Genomic DNA, 14,814 nt, shown 5'->3' on the forward strand with positions numbered 1-14,814 from the left:
CATTATATGCCAGCATGAAAAAAAAGCACAAAAAAAAAAAAAAAGCTGCAGGCTGCTGTCACTCCTGCTTGCCTTCTTTTAAGTCATTTACATTTGTGTACACAACTATGAGGCTGACGCCCCCACGAAGGGCAAAAGTGTAAAGGGGAGCTGTGTGTGTGTGAAGTTGCTTTTTCATTTGCGCCAATGAGCAGTCGAGAACAACAAAATATAACGCACGCAAAAAGGTGGCAGACCTTCATCTTAATCGGGGGTTGAATCTTAATTTTGTCATTTTACAGAAACTTGCTTGCAATGAATGCTTCCAACATTGGGAAAGCTTGGCGTCAAACAAATAAGAGGAAGACTTTTTTTCTTGGATTATGATGATTTAAGCAGAAATCTCACTTTTCATTCAATTATATTGAATTATTACTATCCTTATTCTCATGGACATTTTTTTCCTTTGTTTTGTTAATAAAAGAACGACTTGTTTTATGTAAGATAGTAACCTTTTTCTAAAAAAAAAAAAAAGACTATTGACAAAAGTGGGACTTTTCTTGAAAAAATATTTTGGTCATTTTATAACATTTTGGAGGGTTCTTTTGTACTATTTTGTCTTCATAAAATGATGCATTATGAGTCTTGTAAATGGATAAAAAAAGTTAAAGAAAATATTACTCTGCAAAATAAGAAAAAAACAGCCCCCCTGCCCCAAAATAGACCTTTCCCCCCCAGATTTTTTCGTATTAGATATGGATTTTTAGAAGACTTCAAGTAAAAATGAAAAAAATCGTCCAAACAAAATGACTTTTCATACACTCTAAGATTCCAACTTTTTTCCTCAAAAATACAACTCCATTCTTGTGCAATTAAAACATTTCGTGGAATATTACATCTTTACTCATCCTCATCTTTTCTTCAAAATATACATATTTTATACAACTTTTTTTTCAAAACTATTATATAATATAGAATACACTTTGATGATTTTTCTTTAAAAATAACTAATCTTGCAATATTATGACTTTTTCTCAAAAAATGAGGAATCCTTGTAAACTTTTTCTCACATCTCAATGTGACTGCCTTCTCATTAATAGAAAAAAATATACTTCATATTTTTCATATTTAGAATTTTTCCTGAAAAATATAACTATTGTCATAAAATTCTGACTATTTAAAAAAAACATTTTTCTCATAATATTAGGATTTATTTTATTTTAAAAAATACAACTTTGTATGCGCATGATTCAGAGTTTTTGCCAAAAATATAAGGAATTCAGTATTCTCATAAGATTTCGACTTTTCTCATTAGTTGACATATTTTTACTCCAAATCTGCTGAATTATTTTTTTCCTGTACGAATACAACTGTTATTCTCATAACATTCTCTTTTCATACTCCTCGGTAGGATGTTATTAGACTGCTCGTGTGTACCTAATGTTATGTCTGGTGAGTGCACATATAGGCGATTTAAAGACGCCATTGAAAACCCGCCCAGTGTGTCAGCGTGTTCTGTCCTCATTATCTTTTAAGGTCACTTCCAAAAGGCGCCTGCGAGGATAACGAGCATCAGACAAGCATTGTCACAAATGACATGATAGCTATCTGAGGGCCACTCCAAAGAAGATAATCATTTCCAAAACTGCTGCCAAGGAGCTAAAGCTGACGACACATTCAACCATTTTGCTTCTTTTGGGTTGGGGAGTGCTGACTAAAATGGGCAAAGAGTTGCGTTTCATTGGCATGAGCATAAATAAGCAAGAAGAAGCTGTTCTTCTATCTTTTGATAGAAATGATAAAGGCCCGGATGGAGCGGATTAGTAGCCTTTTTTTTTTTTTGGTGCATAAAGCTCCAAACAAAGCTCCCACGCATCAGTGCAATATGCTTCATGGTAATATAGTCCCACCGTATATATTTTACATCTCCTTCTTCACTTCCAGCATGGAGAGTTGCTCAGTTATTAACTTTCATCCAGGCTTTGAAGGTGTATTCAGGGCACACACACGCACATACATACATACACACATACATACATACACACATATATATATATATATATATATATATATATATATATAAAAACGGCAGGCAATAAGGAAGGAGGTCATATTTGTGCCCTCGGTGACGTGCGTTCATCTGACAGATAGCCGATTTAACACAGAGGAAAAATGCATTTATCAATCAATATAACGCGCTAGCTTTCATTATACACTCCTTGTAGGTCAAATAGTTGTGCACTGACCTGTCAAATTGAGCCACGGGCCTGCGTTCATCTACACTTTTGCTGAAATGTGAAATGAAATATGCTTTTTTTTCTTTTTGTGTCACCGAATGCACCTCGCATGAATGTAGAACAGCAGCGAAACGTGAGGCTGCAGAGACAGTTTGAACATGAGTCGCAGCGTTACGTCGATAAGGCTTCATTCACAACTAATTGCCGCCATTTTGTTGTCATAACACGCGCGGCCACTTCAAATCTTGGAGTTTTTTAATCTTTGTGTGGAACGCCAAGGTTTGAATGCTCAGAATGTGAGCTGTTGAGACTTTGAAAGATTCCATTTGTTTCAACACTTGACAGTGTCTTTAGTAGAAGTGGAAATAAAAATGAAATTCAGTCTGTTTCATTCATTCCGTCTGCCCATCGAAACACATAAAGCACGTGGCAACCATTGTCGGAATGTTGTGAAAATGTAATAATAATAACGTAATAATCATGCTGTCTAATCAGCGTCTTGAAAAACCACACCTGTTAGGTGTCTGGGCAAAGAAGAAGTGCTCAATAATACAGATTTAGACGGATTGGTGAACTGAAAGAAATAGGCCTTTTGTGTACGTAAAAAAAAGTACAATATCTTTCAATTCAGCTCATGAAAAATGGGAGCAAAAATAAGTGTTGCATTTATATTTTTGTGAAGTACTGTATAAATACATATATTTTTCTCATAATATGAATTTCCCTAAGGAACTGTCTTGATTTTAGTAAAAATATGACTTTTGGCTCGGGGGGGAAAAAAATCTATTCTCATTAGATTAGATTTAAAAAAAACAACAAAAAAGAAAGAAAAAAACAAATCTATTATCATTGGATTAGATTTTTTTTTCTAACAAAAAAGAAACCAACAACAATGAACATTTGACCTTCGAATCGATGGTGACGATCCTGCCGTGGCCTATGCTGTGGGAATCATTGTTCCTTCTTTGGCCACTGGGCTGATGTCGCAGTTAGCGCTTCGGTGCTTACTGAACCAAAGCATTGGATCCACACAGTGACAATGGACTGACACTCCTAGATAAGTTTTGCGATGTTCCGCTAAGCTGTTTTGGGCGATTCCATTGGTTTTGATGCTGTGCTTAGTATTAGTTTAGCAAAAACATCATGAGCCAAAGCAGCCAAATCAGACATGGGAACTGACATTTTATTAGTTATTCACTCCCCCTGACTCTCAATCACAAATCGAACATTGCTGCTGAAGGCAGTAGCCGTTTGTTGTCTCAATTAACAAGACTGTAAAATACAATTTCACACCTGCTGTAGACACAATTTTGCCACAAAAAACAACACTTTTCTGAGTGTATTCCGTGTTACAGGAAATCACAGAGGTGAGTTTTCAGCAATCAATGGAGGATAGGGGAAAAAAAAAAAATCGATGACTTCACAAATGCCAAACGCAAATATGTCCACTGTATTATTGGAACTTATTTGGGGACATTTCCCACCTCTTTTTGCTCTTAGTTACGCTTAATGTTGCAGCACAACTTGGTAGGCTACTACACTGAAGGAGTGCCACTCTAAATTGGGACTTGCCTGTATACTTCAAAAACACACAAAAAAGTGATTATTTCAAAATCTTCTACAAAGCGGGATGCTGGATGATCAACCGCGATATAGTGGAGGAACTTAGTGGGTAACGACTTTTTCCTTGATCCATGCACTATATCTCTGCAAAGAGTTCTCAGAAACTGTTTAGTACTAATTACCCACTGATTGTATACGTCCCACTGTTTACTGTTTTACACTAAGACTGCGGTAGAAAAAGTAATTAAAACAGAAAAGTTCAGACTTTTCCACAGTAGTGTATGCACAGGAGCGTGCACACAATCACCGCAGTGCTCAACTGCGCACGCTCTCGATCACCTGACCTGAGGCAATCATCCTTCCAAGGCAAAGCAAACGTCCTAAATGAAACAGCAAGTCATTATTTAGCGGTGTGTGGCTCAGCAGCTTTGCTAAGCCTCGTACACAGACTGCCAACTGAGAAGGAAGCAGGTATCTGGGCTCTGTGGATGTGGAGCTCCACAGCGGCGTTGCCGGGCAACCGGCACACAGATACCACTGGTCAAGAGACACTCGTGTGGCATCACCTCTCTTAACGGCACACAGTGACATTTGTGCACCTCATTTTTTAAAGCAAATTTGTCAAGTGGCGACTTGTGTCATGCTGCCTTTATATTTTCCTTGTATTACGGTAGTTCATTTTCACAGAGAAAAAATAGAGAGTGAGTAAAAGTTCCAGTAACAGAGCAAATATTTTCATTTCCCAAATGTCACACGAGAATACAAGCATTTTAAAAAGCTTCTTTAACATATCCTGTCTATCTGTCTATGTATCTGTCTATGTATCTGTCTATCTATCCATCTATCCATCTATCCATCTATCCATCTATCCATCCATCCATCCATCCATCCATCCATCCATCCATCCATCCATCCATCCATCCATCCATCTATCTATCTATCTATCTATCCATCTATCTCAATCGAGTCTATAATTAATTAATTGTTTTCAACCCCCACTACAGCGGAATTGATTTAAATGCACTATCATTGCTTATACAGTATTTGAAATGCCCCTTACACAGACATACACCGGTATATGATATGAATTATAATGATACATAGACATGTATTGAAATAATTGGATGGCTATATAGTTGACGTTTACAACCCCGACAGCTCTACTCATTATCACTGTGTATTTTTTAAATTACCATGTCTTATTACATACAATTTACTATTTGAATAGATAATAATAAATTGGAACAAAGAGATACTTGATTTTCAATTAAGTGGCTAACGATCCAGCTAGCTTGATAGATAAGTAGCTGATGTTTCCGAATTTGAGTCAAACAGCTGAATGGAAGTCATATTTTGCAGTCGTAATCGCTGACGGAAGCCCGTTTTAAAATCAGAGGCAGTCCGGCCTCTAGGCGGGCACTATTTCCCCCCCGCCGAAAAGAAGGACGGATGATGGACGGGTACCCAAGCTGCAGGCAGATGACGAATGACGGACACTCATTTTTTAGTAAAATGCTCAGCTCTGCGAAATACTACCGTGCACTTTCAGCTTGTTTTGTTTGTATCCAGACTGGTAGGTAGAACTTTAAAAAAAAAATCCTTTAAGAAAATACGTACACAGAGGTGAAAGCATGTCCTGACAATTGAATGTGGTATACATACACTGTGTGATGAATGTGGTCAACAGATCAACACTATGCTCAAAAACTACTACAAGAAAATACACAATGCTTAAAAGCTATGACTGAAAACACACGCCAAAAGTAGAGGCAATGACAACGTCAAATAAAACTCAGTAAAATCGAAAATATTAAGTACTCACCACTTTTAACCGAACGTACGACAGGGAGGACAAAAAGTTACAAAATTCCCCAAAAACCTTTACAAAGTTAATAATGCTAATATACAGATTACACACACACAATAATTGTAATGTGGTAGTTTATTTATTTATTTGCAGTTTGCAATCAGTAGAACTGCCCTGCATTATACTGAGACCTGTTTCTACTATTTTGTCCTCTTTTCATGTGGATGCATACATATTTACATAGTTGTACAACCCTAAATATGACGGTGTGTAAGGATACTAAACATTACATTATTTATAGCTTACTGTGGTGTTTAGCATGTCGTTGCAGTCACATAATGGCCAAAGGTATAAAGAAACTAGCCAGCAGAGAGAATACAAAATGAACTTACAATTGACTACAAAACTATATATAATTAAAGCTCATACAACATAAGGTTGCAGCCATCAGTCATAGCTATTTTTTAAATAATTACTGGGCGCATTAGTGGATTTTATAAATGACTCAAACTGGGCCACAGAAGTGAAAATGTCAGCGTTCATTAATTATGAATTCTCCAGGTGATTTAAAGGGAAGCTGCACTCAAAATAAATAAATAAAATCCAAATTGTGCAAATATGCCCTTTGAAAAATCAATCTTCATTCATGAAGTGTTTAGACTTGGCTGTAGGATACAAAGGCAATATAGTTTACTGTAAACTTGAACTAAACACTTCTTCACAGGTGAGAAAGCTTCAGCTCTTTCACCGCTAGGGGGCAACGTTATGCTGTGAGACCCCCTCCGCCCACACACACTCACACACACACCCGCACTCACACGCCCACACACAGCAGAAAGAAAGCACCTCAAGTCACACAGCTGAATGCAATTTGAAGAATGTGATCAAAGAAACTAAATAGCAATTTATAGAGCATTTCATTATAGTTCATTAGAAGGAGGACATTTCTCTCTCTCTCCTGCAGAGAAGAGTCATTTCATGAGCTCTTGCTATTACGCGGGGTCACTGTTTTTTTTTTTGTCTTTGTTTTTTTATTTTTTTAATGGAGTTCTGTTAAACGTCCCCCGCGTTGCCAGTGCTACGTGCTCGCGATTTCAAACGGAGCTTGCTATTGTGCTGCAAGTTCTCCACACGACCTACCCCATCACAAGTGCTAAAAGCGTCTGCATGGTGGAAACTAGGTTTCGATTTCCGAAAGCTTTTGGGGTCTGTCCCGCTCCTTGGGTGTCTTGCATCCATCTGTCCATCCATGTTCTATAGTGCTTGTCATCATTAGGGTTGCGGTTGAGCTGCAGCCTATCCCAGCTGACTTTGGGCGAGCGGCGGGGTACGACATGGATTGCCTTTATACATTAGTGTGCCGTGGGCGATCGCCAGGCGAATCCAATTTTACTTAATTGGTTGAAAAATAATTTGTTTACTAAGAATTAAATCCGTATTCAATTATCCATGACAGCAACCTATATTGACAGGCAAACACAATGAAAGGTACATAATTAAAAATCTATGTATGCATTTATTTATTTTTTTGTTGGGGTGCTGGGAGATATTTTAATTGGGGGAAATGTGGCTTCAGGGGCACCGTAGTTTGTGTTAGTAGTTCAGCAGAACACACTTGGGAAATGGAACACGCACACACACCTCATGGTTTGGTGAGCATTTGTTTGTGGTACGGCCAATCTGAATTTTTTATCTTTTAATCTTTACACTTCCCGCAAAAAGTTAGGGATATGCGGCTTTCAGGCCAAAATGTCAGGATGAACTTAAAATGCACTATAACCTTTACAGATAATTTCATTTGACCTATTGTAACGTTTGAGTACATTTCGAACAACTTGCTCTTGTCTAACAACAATCATGGTGTATTGTGCATCAAACTGAGGCAAACTCCCTGGAGGGGGCCAGGCTTTAGCTTGGTTAGCTTTTGTACATATGTACACAAGTGATTGTCAAACTCTGGGTTCACGCCTTCGTCTGTGGGCGATGTGACATGAGATGGGTTAGTGCAAATGGTTGTTCTGTTTTCGTTTTTCTTGGTGGGAAATTTAATGTACACAACAGATGGTTTGTTTGGTGATGTGTGACTGTTTCTGTTATTTATCTTTTTTGTCCTTGTCCAAAGTAACAGAGACAAGTAATGTTTGCCATTTCTTGATGGTATCGTGCAACACTGTTCCTGTTCATCCACCAGTGATTGTCAAACTGTGGGGAGCAACTCTTGATGGTCCGGATGACGGTTTTTGCTATTTATTCTATTGTAAATGAAGCCTACTCAATTCATGTTTTGGTGTGAGACTACATTTGTTTGCGGTATTATGCATCGCTCATCAATTTTACATAGTTTACGCAAGGGGTCGTGAAACTCCTGTTGTGGGAACGCTGGTTGAGCGTATATAGTGGCAAGACGGGTGGGGGCACATTTTTTTAGGAAGCATAGTGCACATAAATAATGTTTAGATGTCAGAAAACATTCACACCCCTCCATTTGTTGTCCACCATATGACCTTTTCCATAATGTGTTGTTTGACGACAGATGACTCCTTTTGGGGTGACACATCAACAAATTGCGCAGACTTCTGCGGCGTGATCTTTTTTATTTTTTATTTATTTTTTTAGATGAAAAAATGTCTGCGAACGAAAAAATATTACCGCAGCCCAAATTGCAAAGCCCTCGTAGCTTGCCATGTCCAAAAGGGACTCTTAAACGGGTAGGGGCAAGCAGAGGAGAGGAGAGTGAGGCAGCTGTCAAACTAAAACTTAGATTAAGGGTAGTTTGTTTGTCACATGTACAATATTCAAATCCAATTCTTTTCATTTAACAAAGGGACCCATTGGCAGGCGGTGCATTTGATACCTGGGTCTTTACCCAACTTAATCCACCTCTACCATTATCATCAATACTATACAAAAACACAATATAACAGCATGTAACTGTGCCACATACATCATCATTATCACAGGCTAGTCACTGTTTACCACTACTAACAATACCACATTTCCTTCCAAATCTATATTGTAATCATATTCCACTTTAATTTATATACAGGCCATGCACTTTCTGCTCTATCTGCACTTCTGGTTAGATGCTGAATTGCATTTCATTGTCTCAGTATTTGTACTCTGTGCAAAGACAATAAAGATTAATCCAATCTAATCTAATTGTATCTAATCTAATACGGAGTACCGGTAGTTGGGAAATCATTATGTATCTACAGAAATACCATGAGGAAAAAAAAGTTAAAATAAATAAATACAACACACCATAAACACCAGAGATGCTGATTAACGTAGGCATATGTCTTCAGATGTGTTTTGCTAGTCGAATTTGGCTTTCTGACCTGTCAAACAGAGCACAGAAAAATGCTGATGTCATCGACCGCAAGGTCGCTGCCGTGGGTAGGACGAATTTGTCATCTCAATGGTTAAAGACACAGTTTAAAGAGGGAGGCCCCTCTTATTTTTTTTCCAGAATATGTTCTATGCAGGCCCACTAGTTGAAATATGGCCTTCTGGTTAATATTGTGTTTGTGGGATATAAATTAAGCAGTAAATGCAACCTCTTTTAGCCAGGGGGTCCCGGCTCAGCTTCAGAAAACAGGTGAGCCGTGATTGGTCGTTACTTGACTCCTGAGCAACTTCGATGTCATCTCCAGTCGACAGAAGTGACAAAATGGCCGCCCCCTGAGCTAGATAAAAACGGGTGGATTTCTCATATTCCGCAAACGCAATATTAATCAGAAAGCCGTGTTTGGACTAGTGGGCCTGCATAGAACATATTCTGGAAAAAATATGTGTGATTCTGAAGGCCCTGTGCAGATTAGATTGATATGGCAGCAAATAGAGACTGAAATTTGATTGGACATAAAAAATAAAAAAAAATACAGGAGTTATTGAAACCAAGAGAAATGCTATGCAACAAAGATAATAGTGGGGAATAAATTTATACAATTTCATGAAAAAAAAAATTTGATTTTAGTTTGGACAGCAGAGGAGGCCTATTGCGTGCCACTACCAATTAAAAAGAAAATTTGCATTTTAATCTAATGTAAATACTTGGCCCAATATATTGATTTTTAAATTCAAAGACATTTTAGTCAACAGAATATACTGTATGCGAATTCAAATGTTCTTTGCTGTTCAACTGAAGTCCTGCAGGTATCTGTAGGTGCTTTCAAACAGTTCCTCGAATCATCAATCAAGAAGACGATGACATTTTCTAATGCTAACGCTAAAATAAAACTAAGGCTAACCAGTCTTTGACACACAACGTTTTCAACATGATGAGTCACTCCGCTTCAACTGTTGAACCGTTGACACTGAAGTTAGCGCTGGTGTCCATGCTTGTTTTGCCTTAAGGTGATAGCGTAGGCTTGAAGTGCTTGAGAGATAAGCAAAAGCCTTGTGTCAGGAATGGTGGCACTGAGAGGTTCTTTGTCGCTTGGAGTGCAGAAATAGAAAAGTGAGATGAAATGCGTCACTTCCTTTAAACCTCTTTTTTTTTAATATGATTAATTAATCGGCATTAACGTATGATAATTGGCAGCGTGTTCCCTTGCATTCCTTCCTTATCACCAACAAGCTAACCCAAGCTCACGGCCGAAGCAAATTAATATTCTCTCTTTCTATTTTTTTTCGTTGCTATTGCAATTAATCATATTCATGAGGCGTTAGACACTGCTGCCGCCTAATTCACATTCCTATTGAGATTATTTACAATGGCGGCCAGCAAAAAAAACAAAAAACAAATACAAAAACAAAAAAGAAAAATGGGATAATTCAGGATGATCTGTTATTACGACATCAACAACAACATAGGACGTTTGCAGGGGCGAGCGGGTGCGACGTTTTTGAGCATTACATCAGCGGCGGCGAGGGAGACATGAAATAAAAAAAAAAACATAATAAATATAAATGACCCCGGCCCGTCCCCTGTTTTAGGACCTCTTTGTTACATGCGGACTGCCTGACTGATGAATTTAGTTCATTAGGGTAGTCCGCATCATTTGACCCCTGCCTCGTCAGTGACTTCACACGGGAGCGTTTGGCTCCTGATGATGATCAATCGGGGCGGAGCCACGAGGCCCGTTGTCTACCAGTCTCCTTGGCGAAGGCGCCTGCCAAATGAAGCCGCGTCCTTATCCTATATATGGAAAGAGCAAATTAGAAAGGGAGGGCGAGACGGCGAGGCCAGCGAGAAGGCGAGCGCGGGATAATAAGTTGCATCAATCAGTCTAAATGGCTTGCTTATGTAATTAGCTAACAATGTTTTGTTTCTCCAGTTCCCCGAAGTTATTAGTGGATCACAGTTAACCTTGAAGTAATTGGCGAGGCCTGCGCTGATGTGGGCCCGCGCCGATCCTTTTGCCACTGACACGCCATTGCTCTTATGTGGGTGGCTTCCCTCCTCTTTCATGTCGCTACAGTAGTTAAGAATTAGTTCCTGTCACTTTACTGTACAGCCCAATGCTAATTGCTACTGAGATATGTGGGTTAGTCACATCCCACTAGGTGGCATCCCATCTTCCTCGCTCCCTTCCTCTCTGGCATTAACATGACTGAGGATTGTCAAAGTTAATAACACGCTGTTGCTGTGGAAACGGGGGGCTGCACAAATTACGCCCTCGGTGGAAACGGCATCATCGCGGGCATCGCTGCGGTGACTGGCGTTTTGGAGTTCATGAATCATGTGCAATTACACATGCTGTGCATTTGCATCCGCTTGGTTTTATTGAGTCCAGCCTGCACTCTGACTCACTCCTATTCAGAGATGCACACGAGAGTCTCGAACCCTAGCATCTTGCAAGTCAAAATGATGGCAATTTTAGATGATTAACCACACGTTCTCGGGTACTTAGCAGGAAATGGGATTTTGTTGACATTTTTTTTTTACATTAGTTTTATCAGTCAGCGAGTCAGTCAGTCCATCCATCCATTTTTTACACAGCTCTGTACAGTGTCACCCCAAACAATGAATACATATGGAGCAATGTAGCTCAGATTTTTTTTTTTTTGGGGGGGGGGGGCTACTGTTGCTAAGGAGAATTCATTCATTCAACCATTACTGCCCTAGATGTCACAGAGACACCAATTCTGCAATTTAGCCACATAACAGTAGTGTCCAAAGTACGACCCGGGGGCCTTTTTCGACCCACCATCCACTTTTTAGCGGCCCGCGGCATATACTAAAAATCACTTTTGACATGGCCGCTAACATTGGTTTGTTTACAGTGCTAATACTATCTTAGTATTGCTAGCGCTGCTATTTTGGTAAAAATGGAATACATACTATGTGACTATTTACACTAAGTGTCTATTTGACCTTTGATTTGTTTGAATTTTACAACTATTTTTGGATAATAATTGACATAGAACTAATCCGATTAAGCAATGTTACACAAAAGGTGGCAGTGGTCCAAACACCAACGTTTTTTGCGACTCTAGAGGCGCATTTTACCTGAAATTAAGTTTTTATGTCACCGTCATCACAGTGTCTGCAGAATTGAAAAGAGTTTCAATGACAGCTCTCTCTGTAGAAAGAAGACAGTCTCCTCACTGAATTAATGAGCAGCAAAGCTAAATAGAAAAATTAAATAAAGAAATAAAAATAAAAGCCCAATCTGTTCGTGAACATCTTGGAGTGTTTGCCTTGCCGCGAAGCCTCGCTCCGTTTTGTCCCATTTTAATTTCACACGCCTCCCTAAAAACTGTTACGTCCGCTTTAATTTTCTGATAGTCTGTCGTCTGTTTGCCACTTTGCAGGATAAATATCTCCCAAAGAAATTCATTTTAATGAATTTTCAGGCAGCTGATTGGACCATTGCCTACCGAATCACGTTTTCAGGCAGAGATAAGAAAGAATAAGGAAAGAAGTCAAGAATGTTCTGAGCTTTATTGTCACAATTGCCATCTCACCTTCGAGGAATTTAACACACATATGGACTATGAAGGTGTCACATTGCATAAGAAAAATCTCCCTGCGTGGCACTAAACAAAACTGTCACAAAGAGTAGGAGTACTGAAGTAATGATGAGGGTTTCGCATCGCAGTTTGTGAGTCAACATTTGCATTTTGCACCTCATCAAAGCACATTGGACAGCAAAACTGAGAATCACAAGTTTTTCCGATGATTGAATGGTGAAGATGGTCCGAAAAAGCTTTGCTGGGCTTTATGCAACATGCTTACGTAGCCGACATGTCCGTGGTATTAGGTAGAGGCAAGCTCGGTGCTATTTTTGCTGCACCAGGTAGCTCACAATGAGCTTTGGCTGGCTAGCTAGTGCAGCTAAACGCACTGCGGAGTCAGTAATCATTACCTACAGGGCAGCGAACAAGGTACACTTCTGACAGATCATTCTAACAAAGGAAAGGAAAGATGGAGAAGTCTTGCTAATTGCTAAGATACATTAAAACTGACAAGTAATTGTTTAACAATGGAGTTAATTGCTTGGGTGATCAACTACACTTTTCACAAAAGTCTATCTGGAACTGTGTTAAAGCGGAGAACGTCAACTTTGAACAGAACCCTGAAACCAGAGATGAATTAAGTTCCGTTATGACGTACATCAGCAGGGAAGAGTACAATAGAGTCCTGAATTTTGATTTGGACCATTGGACCATTTTCTGTACAATAAATGTTCTCAAAATTACATTACAGTAGTATCCATAAAAAAATAAAAAAATCTATTTAGCTTTGCTAAATTGTCACTCAGAAATACTGTACTAGGTTTCAATTGAAATTGACATTTGGGTTTGAAATTGCCCCATTGAAAATGTTCCTCGGCAAGAAAATACAGTGTGCTGCTATACACAACGTGAATTTAAGAATTTAAAAAGTTGATTAGATCAAAAACATAACAATTGCTAATTTGTTATGTCATATTTTTATTGTCGAATAAAATTCTTGCTTCAGGTCCGTGGGATTAACCTGCAAAAAAACTGTTGCTCGGATGAAGTCATTGATTAGCAAAACTGCTCCACAAAAAAATAAACAAATGACGAGCCTTGAATGATGAGCTTGTCTCAATGGACTCACGATTGCATTTACTCCTTATGAAATCTGGGCCTGTTCGATTGAGCAAAAAGATGATCTACTCACAGGATTCGTGCCTTATGATGAATAAATGGCAACAGTTAATTGTACCTTCTGCCATTTAATTAAATAGCATTTAATTGCTCGGTCTGTCACTATACACTGTTGGAATAGATAGATAAAGTCTAAATAATTCTAATTAACAAATAATATTTTTTTCATACAAATTAAGTGAAATTGGATGACTTCCCCGCAGTACCTCTTATGAGCTCTCACAGCACACTATAGTGCCACGGTACCCTGGTTGATAATCAGTGCTCTGACTGTACTAAGCAGCTTTCTTCACGTCATGTTATTCCCCAAAAAGTGCTTTGTTGTTTCCTTGGGGTGGTTAGGGGCCACGCAAGCTTTGTTTACTCGCAGAGCATCACAGGCTAGGGTCACATTAGACATGTTGACTCCTTCTGTCAGAGGATGAAGTTGTAAATTTGAGCTTGCAGGAAATGAAAGGTGTGGCGGCGTGCTGAGAGCAGACGGCGGAGTGATGTCACCTTGAGTGAGCGCTTCTCTCGTCTAGACTGGCAGCTGATATCGGAGGATAAACTCCATTTTGACCTTGCGTCACAACAAAAACACGGCGGGGGAAGAGCTTGAAGAAAACAGAGGGTGAGAGGGAAAAAAAATGCATTTCAAATATTATTGCTCCAGTCAGCTGATAACACCTCGACGATAACTGCACTGCACTTCATTGCGTCTGGGGAATAATGGATGGCCCCGCCGTGATATGAACGCCGTTATTAAAAAACGGCCTTAAATGTGTCGTCATTAACATTCAGAAAGTAACATGCGCGAATGTGATTGATTCCCATTTGTTTTGGTGGCCAGCACAGGGGAATCAGACAACATGACCTCCATTACTTCCACCTTTGAAATTGCATTCACTTTGCTCTCCCCTGCCTGCATTCATTTCTCCTGGGAGGAGCTTTTATTTTATTTTTATGTTTTTTTTCCCCCTTCCATCTTTTTTCCATCAGTCTCTCGGTGACTCTCCAACTCAATGTGGGACAAGGCAAGCACACCCCTTGAAAAAAAGTGCCACACATGATCTACTGTATTTATCTTAATTATATATGGGTCTTTGGCCACCCGAATCAAGTTGGCTCCTCAATAAACAGTTTATATGAAAGGCTTTAAACATT

At 39.1% G+C, this 14,814-nt stretch overlaps 1 long non-coding RNA gene across 4 annotated transcripts in view; it reads right to left on the reverse strand.

Annotated features, from left to right (window-relative positions):
• Positions 1–9,464: 9,464 nt before the first annotated feature.
• LOC147136414 (uncharacterized) overlaps positions 9,465–14,814 on the reverse strand; it is a 47,414-nt gene continuing 42,064 nt past the window's right edge. For 3 of the 4 annotated variants that reach the window (XR_015089528.1, XR_015089526.1, XR_015089525.1), the window contains one exon: positions 12,457–14,264. This is a non-coding gene — a long non-coding RNA (uncharacterized LOC147136414). Of the gene's footprint in view, positions 10,727–12,456; positions 14,265–14,814 lie in introns of those variants that run through there. The other variant, XR_015089527.1, reaches the window with a different exon arrangement.

Source organism: Filicampus tigris, chromosome 14 (assembly GCF_054856515.1).
Source record: "Filicampus tigris isolate MCC_2025a chromosome 14, RoL_Ftig_1.0, whole genome shotgun sequence".
Lineage (NCBI taxonomy): Eukaryota > Metazoa > Chordata > Actinopteri > Syngnathiformes > Syngnathidae > Filicampus > Filicampus tigris.